General features: G+C 39.9%; 1 long non-coding RNA gene across 1 annotated transcript; it reads right to left on the bottom strand.

The window, feature by feature from the left end:
* Nucleotides 1-340: 340 nt before the first annotated feature.
* LOC130541783 (uncharacterized) lies at nucleotides 341-4380 on the bottom strand. Its single transcript, XR_008955907.1, has 3 exons — nucleotides 4317-4380; nucleotides 2489-2619; nucleotides 341-1568 (listed from the first exon to the last, which is right to left on the bottom strand). It is a non-coding gene; the product is annotated as an uncharacterized LOC130541783 (long non-coding RNA).
* Between the last annotated feature and the right edge of the window lie 5841 nt (nucleotides 4381-10221).

Below are 10221 nucleotides of genomic sequence, written 5' to 3'. Positions count from 1 at the left end.
TGTCTCACTTCTCCACTCCCCTACTGGTCTTCACATCCCAAATAAACTACTTGCATTCAATTTCTTGCTTCAGGATCTGCTTCTGGGGAAAGCAAAGACTGGAGATGGAAATTGCTGCTATTAAAGATGTGGATGTGTGATTGTGGACTAGGAAATGCCTAAGGACCAGGCAAGTAACGACTTCAATATTGTGTCAGCTCAGAGCTTCTGTGCCTACCTTCAGAGACTAGATTGTGTTTTTCCAAAATTCCAAATAGGGCTTTGTCTATTTTAGGTATTGAAAGAGGTTGTATTAGTCTGTCTTCATGCTGCTAATAAAGACATGCCCAAGACTGGGTAATTTTGTAAAGGAAAGAGGTTTAATGCACTCACAATTCCACATAGCTAGGGAGGCCTCACAATTGTGGCAGAAAATAAAGGAAGGGCAAAGGGGTGTCTTCCATGGTGGCAGGCAAAAAGGGCCTGTGCAGGGGAACTCCCATTTATAAAACCATCAGAGCTCATGAGACTTATTTACTACCATGTGAACAGTATGTGGGAAACTGCCCCCATGATTCAATTATCTCCACCTGGTCCCATTCTTGACACATGGAGATGATTACAAACCAAGGTGAGATTTGGGCGGGGACACAGATAAACCATATCAGAGGGTATCCAAGCCTTGAGCCCTTGAGAAAATGTCAGAGAAGCTCAGCAGCAGGAGTCAGGTGACGTCAGCCTCATCTTTTGACACTCTCTATCTTGCTCTTTATGCCTTAGCAACATCTCAAGGATTTCCCTTTTCCCCAAGTCCAGTGCTGTTTCCTCTTTCCTTGCTGTACTATTCCTTGTGATTTTTCCTTCCTATCTGGAGATAACCCATTTCTTTGTCAATCTTGTAAAATCCTTCTTTAAGACTCAGCTGTTGAGTCCTTTCAGAGCAGTGAATGTTTCCCTCCATAATAGCAGCTCCATATTATATTAAGTTACTGTGTTGCACTCCTGCTGTCCCCCGCTGTGCCTGCAACCAGATTGGAAAAGTGAAGAGGGCAAGAACTGTGTTCATCAGAATCCTCAGAGTGAAAGTGTTCCAGCAGCCTGCAAAAGTAGCAGCAAATACGACTAGGGAAAGAAGGAATTGAGCATCTACTCTTGAAGTGGGCCGGGCAACACAACAGAGTAGAAAGCATTTTTGAGCTTGCTGCTGGAGGCTTATGCTTGGGGGTCATGGAGAATTTTTAGAGGAGAAGTTGAAAGAGGCAGACACATGGGAACATGGGAACACAATGCCTATTTAGAAGAGAGCAAGTGGCTTGGGTACAGGAGAGTTTCCAGAGGGTGGGGAGATGAAGCTGGGCATGGTGGATCTTCAGGAGTAGACCATGGACCACTGGAAGCAAACATCATGTCCCCTAAGACCTTATAAGAATTGCAGAATTTGGGCTCACTGAAAAAGAATATGCATCGTAACAAGATTCCCAGGTGACTGGTATGCACATGAAAGTTCCTGAAGCCCTAGGAAGTTCTTGCAGATTTTGAGATCCAGCAGTGATGTGCTCAGGCAGAGTAGCCGAGGTCTCCTCTATCACCTGAGCAAAGCAATACAGAATTATTTGAATTAATTTTAAATTATCAACGACCCTAAGCTTCTGTTTTCCATTTCTCTTCTTGACAAAGCCAGAGATGAACTTGACTATTATTGTCAACAACTTGCTTTACTACCTCCTCCCCTTTACAGATGGTTTTTATGTGGGAAGCTGCTTGACAGAGGGGAATGACGCTACATAGCAAAGTCTTTTGGATATAAGAAGAGGCGTGTCTATTCCCATTTTTCCCTTCCTTTCTCCCTCCTTCCCTCCCTCTTTTCCTTTATTCCTTCTTTCCTCATGAAACACATGATGAATTCACCTCCTTGCATTCCAGGGATCCAGAGAGGCTAAAGATCAGGTGAAATGAATATGTCAATAAGAAGAAAAAATTCAAATTGACCTATCATTTTACATTTAAGATGTTTGAATGTATATTCTTGTTTCAGAGACTAGGCTACCAAATAAAAGTTCTAACATTGAATTTTTATATTAGAAATTATTTCAAAACTGTGTTTTAAAATTTACTGTTACCCAAAATCTAAACCTACTCCTGGCTTCCCCCTATTGCTGGACAATTTCCACCTTGCCACAGCTGTTTTACACATGGATAAGTATATGTCTCAGAAAATTTACTAGCAGAAAAATAACAGGCAATATTATGACAAAATCCTGACAGATTTTTTACACTGACGTATTAATCATAGGGCTTATGTAGCATCTCAATGTGACCAAATAGTAATTATAGTTTGGACTTTTTGGTGGTTACCTGAATAATGTCAAGCATGACTGCAAATATCTTTTCCTTAGCAGCATAAAAAAAATATCTATTACTTCATTGTTTGTCAAAATAGCATTGGGCTATGTCTCTAGGATGCCAACTATAAGTCAATTACCAGCTACCAGGAAATAGATATACTCACTTAGACTTGAGTAATTGAATTCTTTAATTTGCATCCAGATGTTCTTGTGTGGAAGCTGCCTATGACCAGGAAATATGTACAGTGCAGATCAATAACTTGACAGGTTAGCATTATTTTGAATGCGTGGTTTCCTGTGTACAGCAAAAAGAATGAAATGCATTATTTAGTATCTTGCACATAGTAGGTGCCCAATGAGCCTTATTGGGATGTTGCCATAAATACAGCAGGCTTTAAAACAGCACATCTTCTGTCCATTCTATATGTCTATTCAGTGCTTTTCTATAAATAGCCTGCACTGATTCCAATCCATAACCATTGTGTGACTTGATTTTAAGTGCCTTTAAACTTAAATAATGATGCTCTACAGGAATATTTAGATGAGGTTCAGTTGGACAACATGAATGCTGATAATAGGAGAGTTAATGAAGTCATAGGAACTATCTTGCCACTAATTCAATGTGATAGACTTGGGCTGATTACCCTATCCGAGCATATTGCTGGAATTTCTCTTTTAATGCAGGCAGAGTTTTCTAATCTGAGATAGAGAAACTCTTTCCAATACAAGCTAGACAAGTGTAGCTGGTATTTGCAAAAGGAATGGACTCAAGAGGGAGATGCTGAGTGAGTTCTTCCAAGAAGGGGAGGCTTTCTGGATAGAACTGTGCTGAAGAGGTAGCAATGTTTAGCCAAACAAAGAAGAAAACAGTGCTTAGAGGCTAACAAAATAGTGTACTTAGAAATTGAACTTATTACATTCCTACCCTGTGGGTTAGGGCTTTCAAATCCAAAATGAAGCCTTTTTTCTTGCGTGTGTATAATCCCAATTAATCAAAACTCTTAATTAAGCCTTCATGTCTAGAGGGGAAATCATATAAGCTTTGAATCAGACAGAAAAGTGTTCTAACTACATTCATACAAACAACATAGTCTCTCTGAACCTTTGTCACAGTATTTGTAAAGTGGGTTGATTGTAAAAATTAAATGAGACAATGTAGGCAAACATTAGTCACTGCAAATTCCTGGCACATGGTAATAACAATGCAAATATTTGTTTCCCAAAAGGAAACTTCTAAGATTTGAGCTAGGATTACTTAAGTCTTCAATACTTTCTTGTGCGAGCCATGTGGTATTGCTCTGCTTTTATTTTCTTATCTATAAAATGTGGAAAATGGTAGTACCAATATTATAACTTTTTTTAGGAATAGCTGAGAAAATACATGTAAAATAATGATACCAATGTCAGGCACAAAGTAAGTGATTGAAAATATTGGGTGTTTTAATTATTATTACATATTTTTTACAACCTCCACTATGTGAAAATATAAATCTAGAGAAATCTTAATAGAGATAGTTGCTATTAGTTGAATGTCTCCTATGTTTGAGGCACTATGCTAAAAGTTAATAAGTATATTTCAATTTAATCTTTACAACTACATAGCAAAAGAGGTGTTATTATTCCCACTTCAGATATAAGAATACAGGGCTCAGAGATGTTATGTAATTTTCCAGAAACTACAGAGTTAGTTAAGTTAGAGTGACAATGTTGAGATTGTAGATCTTCATCTAATTCTGTAGCTAGAACTCTTTCTGCTGTACCACACTACCACCAAGTCCAAGTGTAACTCTGACTGGATAAGGACGCACAAATGACTCTGAGTTGTACATAAGGGGTCGCAGATAATTTTTGGAAAGAATATTTTCAATAGGACAGAGATGAGAACTTGTTAGATCTATGCATAGGGAAGGTGTATTAGTCCATTCTCACGCTGCTATAAAGAACTGCCTGAGACTGCGTAATTTCTATAGGAAAGAGGTTTAATTGACTCACAGTTCCACATCGCTGGGAAGGCCTCAGGAAACTTAACAACCATGGCAGAAGGCAAAGGAAAAGCAGGCACCCTCTTCACAGGGCGGCAGAATGGAGTAAGTGCAAGCAGGGGAAATGCCAGATGCTTATAAAACCCTCAGATATCGCGAGACTCACTCATTATCACGAGAACAACATGGGGAAAATCGCCCCCATGTTCCTGCCCTTGGTCCTGCCCTTGAAACATGGGGATTATTACAATTCAAGGTGAGATTTGGTCAGGGGCACGGCCAAACTATGTCAGAAGACATGTGTGTGAGTTTGAAATTGGTGAGGATGGGAACAAGAAAAGGAAAAGGAAAAGGTGAGAATTCTGAAAACAAACTTACCATATATATATTATATATGTATTATACCATATATATATAATATATACCATATATATTATATATATATACACACACATACACATATAAAATTACGTTGGACTAAATATACCATGGTGTTTCTTACTGTGTCTTTCAAATTATGGTGCAGTTTAGTTATTAAGAAGAGGGCAGACTCTGAACTCAAGGTGGGTTTAAATCTTTGCTTTGCCTCTCACCAGTGGTATAGTCTTGAGCACATTAACTTCTCTGTGCCTTAGCTTCCTTCTCTGCAAAATGAAAAGAGGACCCCAGCATTTCATTAGAATTACTCCAATAAATACTGATGTCTGTCTCACCCCAAGAAATTCTTATTTAACTTGTCTGGCATGGAGCCCCAGCATCGGAATGTTTAAAAACTACCAGAAGTGACTGTAATATGCAATCAGGGTTGACACTCATCAGTTAAACACTAGAATGTAAGTTCTCTGCAGGGAAGACCAGCCTCATGATGGCCCCAGAGTCTAGTTCATTGCCCAGTACACAATACACACTCAATAAAAATTCAGTGAGTTAATAATTACACAAATACAAGAATGTATGACTGGGCTTAGATTCAGCTCCGAGGCCTGATTCTACATCCAGTGATCCTTCTACATTCTATAATGCTGCTACTTGGATATTTACAGAAGACTGCTAGTTTCTTTGGACAATGTGACTCACCCTTAGTTATTCAGATAATCCAAACCAACTGGCTTAAGCAAAATACAAATTTTTGACTCATTAAATTAAAGAGTCCACGGGTGGCCTACCTTTAGGCATGGTAGAATTCCAGAACATAGATGGTGTCCTCAGGGCTGTGATTCTCCCCCTTCTTCTCTTGACTCCTCTTCTCTATTAGACACTTTTCCCAGATGTGCTGTTCCCTTGAGGTGTCAGGATGGCACCCACTGTGTCTGCTTGACTCGGAGCTCTGTGTTAGCTGTCCCGTCCTAGGAGCCAGGGATGGGAGCTCACTCAAAGGCCATGGACTGGGAATAGGAGGAGTTCACTCCCTGCCGAAAAGAATCAGAATTCCACTGTCAAAGAAGTATGGCTTCTTGATTACCAAATCCAACGTAATAGATGGAAATATCTAGAACTTGTCTATCCATATGGTTTTAGGAGAAAAAAAGTCATTGTAAGAGGAGTCTATCCTTCTTCTGAGGAGCCCTGCCCCCACAGGCAGTGCACCTGTTGTGTTGCACAAGGACAAATGGTTGCTTTCAGTGGGAATTCACTTTCATTCAGTGTCCTTGGTATCTGACTCATTCTCTCATCCTAATAACCATCTTATTTGATTATAGTTTATTACTCATTGCCTGGATCAGTGATTCTCAATGGAGGGTAATTTTGTCCCTCGGGGGACATTTGGCAATGTCTTATACAATTTTGGTGTCCACCTTAGGGACAAATACTATAGGCATCAAGTGAGTAGAGGCCAGGGATGCTGCTAAACATCCTACAGTGCAAATAAACAGCTACCCACAACCCACAAATAAATAATTGTCCAGCCCAAAGTGTTAATAGCATAGAGGCTGAAAAACTGTGAACTAGATAATTCTAGTAGCTTCTTAAAAGTTCTACACACCTTTATTCTCCTCCCATGCTGTGATCTTTCCACTACCTGGCAACTGAAGTGACTTTCATAAAGCACAAATCTAATGCTACCATCCCCCTGATTAAGAAACTTATGGTTCCTCTTGATGACAGAAAGGAAAAAGTACGCACTATGATTCAAGGCCCTTGAAAATCTGGCTCCAGTGGCTTTGAAACTTCTCTTTGATGATGTCTCCTGTGTATAAGATACACTTAACCATTCAAATGTCACCTCTATGTACACTTGGTGTACCCACCTGATTCTCCTTTCTTTTATGTCTTTTGGTGTTTCTCCACACCGTCATTGCTGTTTCCAATTTTTTTAAATTTTTGAGACTTGATTTTAGAGCAGTTTAGGTATTTCCTCTTTTGCCCCCCACTTTTCTATCATTCATTCATTATTGATTGATTGAATTCCTTGTGTCAGGTACTGTGCTAAACCATGAAGATGTAATGCTGAGTAAAGGAGTTCCTTTTACTATGGGGCTTAGAGTGTATAGCAAGGCAGGCAATTAAAAGATGTGATAATAGGAAAAGGACATTGGGAGCATGTTGGGGGATTGCATCAGAGAAGATGTGCAAGAGGAAGTGACCTTTAGGCTGACCTGCAAAGGTGGTTAGAGTTAGCCAGAATTGGCCAAAGGAACAGGGTGGACACTGACTTTGCAACCTACCTAAACTTCAAGGCCCGGTTCAAAACTTTCACATAAGCCCTTCCCAGATTGCCCCAATAGAAATTAATCTCCTATTTGGTTCTCATAACACTGTTGAGGTCTATTATAATGGTTATTACCATCTTTCTTGCGTTATGTATTTATGGCAAATATGATAATTGAACTCCTGGTAAATATTTAAATTGAAAATTGCCAAACTTTGCAGAAGATTCACAAGCATTGTTCTCTTATCTCAGAAAGGCAGCTTGAATACTGAGGATTACATTTTTCTCCCTCATCAGCAAAACAGCTCTACAAAGCACCATAAATATATCTTTAGAAGGAAGTTATTTTGGTGTGTGGCAGTAAAACTGGACACAGCAAGATGTGACAGGGACAACAGGCACATCAAGGGTCAGGCTTTGCTGTAATTAAAAGGTAAAGCCCCAATGTACATATGCCTTTATTCATTTAGTGGGTCTTTTTTGAGCACCTAGTACGAACTAACTGCCAATATTTGGTACTGAGAGTAGAGCACTGAGCCAGACTTAACATAGTTCTTATCCCATGTATAGTTGAAAACAGACATTAAGTGAAGAATCACACAAATAGATGCAGACTTGTTGACTGTGAAGAGTCCAGTGAAGGACCGGTAAGGTGACAAATAGATGGGTCTCTGAAGGGTGCTTTGAAAGAGTCTGACTAAGGGATTAGCCTGGTGTGAGCAGTGCAGGAGGAAGTGCCATCAGAACTGGGGTCTGAACGTTAGTGGCTACTGAAGGGAAGGGAAAGAAAGAGACTACCAGAGAGAGGAAACAATATGAGCTAAAGGAGCACTCACGGAAAGCAGTGAGTTAGGGAAACTGAAAGACAGCCAGTGTGTTCAATGCAAGAAACTCAAGGAGTGCTGCAGGAGAGAAGCCTGGGAAGATGGTGGAAGGCAAAATGCAAGGTCTTTTAAGCCATGTTAAGAATTGCCATTAAAAAAAAAGATGAGTTCATGTCCTTTGCAGGGACATGGATGAAGCTGGAAACCATCATTCTCAGCAAACTAAGACAAGAACAGAAAACCAAACACCGCATGTTCTCACTCATAAGTGGGAGTTGAACAATGAGAAGACATGGGTACAGGGAGGGGAACATCACACACCAGGGCCTGTTGGGGGGTCGGGGGCTAGGGAAGGGATAGCATTCGGAGAAATACCTAATGTAGATGTTGGGTTGATGGGTGCAGCAAACCACCATGGCACGTGTATACTTATGTAACAAACCTGCACATTCTGCACATGTATCCCAGAACTTAAAGTATTAAAAAAACAAAACAAAAAAAAAACAAAAAACGAACAATCAGAATGTCTGAAAATAAAAGACACGATTTAAAAAAAAGAATTTTGTTTTTTATTCTAGGAGCAGTGGGAAACCATTGGATAGTTTTAAGCAGACAGTGACATGATCAGATTTGCATTTTAAAAGCACTCTGATTACAGCATGTGAAGAACCAGAAATTATACCAGTAATGGACCCTGAAAACTTGCTTCGTTAATGATTCTCATAGGTGACAAACACCAGAACATGGCATGTTTGATAAATTAGCTGTAGGTCATTCAATAGGGTCATAGCGGTAGCAAACCCTAACCTTTTTGGTTGAAGAAAAAAGAACAACCAACAGGAGTCTGGAGCGTGAGAAATTAAAAGGCTAACTGGAGAGTTGTTTAACTCTTTGATTCACATCTCTCTGGCAGGCTCACTAAAAATGTCTAAGCCCCTAATTTGCAAGCAAAAGACAATAAAAAGACTCAAAGATGACATTGTTGTTTGAATGTGTTTTTGCCAAATCCTTAGGGAACTTCAAATAGCCGTGCATCTTGAGAGTGTTATCAGTGCAGGGGTTGACCATGGAGTTTAAGGTTCGTACAGGTATGTCTGCACCCCAGGATAATGTGGCCTTTAAGCTCAAAGGTTCCTCAAGAGCCTCAAACCACATTACCAGACAAATCATGACAACAGCTGGAAACTTGTCACTTAAAAGAATCCATTAGAAGGAAATAAAGAAAACCTCTGAGGGAGAGAAGGTAGAGAAATGTGCTTCTTTCAACTTGGTGTGACTATTCCAGCAGGAGACCCCAAAGATTGCACTCACCAAATGATTGTTGCTGAAACCATTGTCAGGAAACAAGGCTGGGGCCCAGAAAGCAAAGACAAGGTCATCAACAACGGGTAATGGAAAGGGGCCCTGAGTCCCGACCTGGGAAGCAGTTGGGGATGAATTACCAGACTCCATTTGTGGCCCAGCTGGGAGTAAAGATGAAATCAGCAGTGATCCTGCCCTGATCTCATGCTCCATTTCAGTTCATTTAAATTTGCATCAAATGGAGGACCACAGGATAGTCAAGGGAAACCAAAGCCACTTAAATATCTGTGGCTCTTTCTTGATACATATAAGCCAGAAGGGAGGCCACGCAGAAAATGTAAGTGACAAATTGGCTGCATCTCACATGCGTACCCATAGAATGTAGCTAAATGTACAGGAGTTAGAGAATGAACACACATACGTATATGTATAAACATGCCTCTGCACATATCAACATACATATTCATATATATTGTTATATAACTATCTTAGCCCATTTTCTGTTGTTTATAACAGAATACCTGAATCTGGTAATTTATAAAGAAACAGAAATTATTTCTTACTGCTATGGAGGCTAAGGAGTCCAAGGTTAAGGGGCTGCCTTTGGTGAGGGCCTTCTTGCTGGTGAGGACTCTCTGTAGAGTCCCCAGGCAGGGCAGGGTATCACATGGCAAAGGGGCTGAGTGTGCTAATGTGCTAGTTCAGATCCATTTCTGTTCTAATAAAGCCATCAGCTCCTTTCACATGATCCATTAACCCACGAATGGAATAATTTATTCATGAAGGCAGATCTCTCATGATCCAATCACCTCTTAAAGGCCTTGCCTTTCAATACTGTTATATTGGGAATTAAATTTCAACATGGGAGGGAACAAATATTCAAGCCATCTCACTATTCATACTTGTTCATAAACCATATGCATGTGCACACTCATATACATTTGTGCCCATACGTAGGTACATCTAACAGTGAATACACAGAAGTGTACACATACTGGAACATACAAAATTTTACATAGCTAATATAGATGTACAGATACATATCCATGTGCACATACACACATACGCATACATGCACACATACGCATACATGCACATATACACATACATGCACATATACACATACATGGAAATAGCCC

Source organism: Pan paniscus, chromosome 7 (assembly GCF_029289425.2).
Source record: "Pan paniscus chromosome 7, NHGRI_mPanPan1-v2.0_pri, whole genome shotgun sequence".
In the NCBI taxonomy this organism is placed as follows: Eukaryota; Metazoa; Chordata; class Mammalia; order Primates; family Hominidae; genus Pan; species Pan paniscus.
This window is presented reverse-complemented; position numbering and strand designations above follow the sequence as displayed.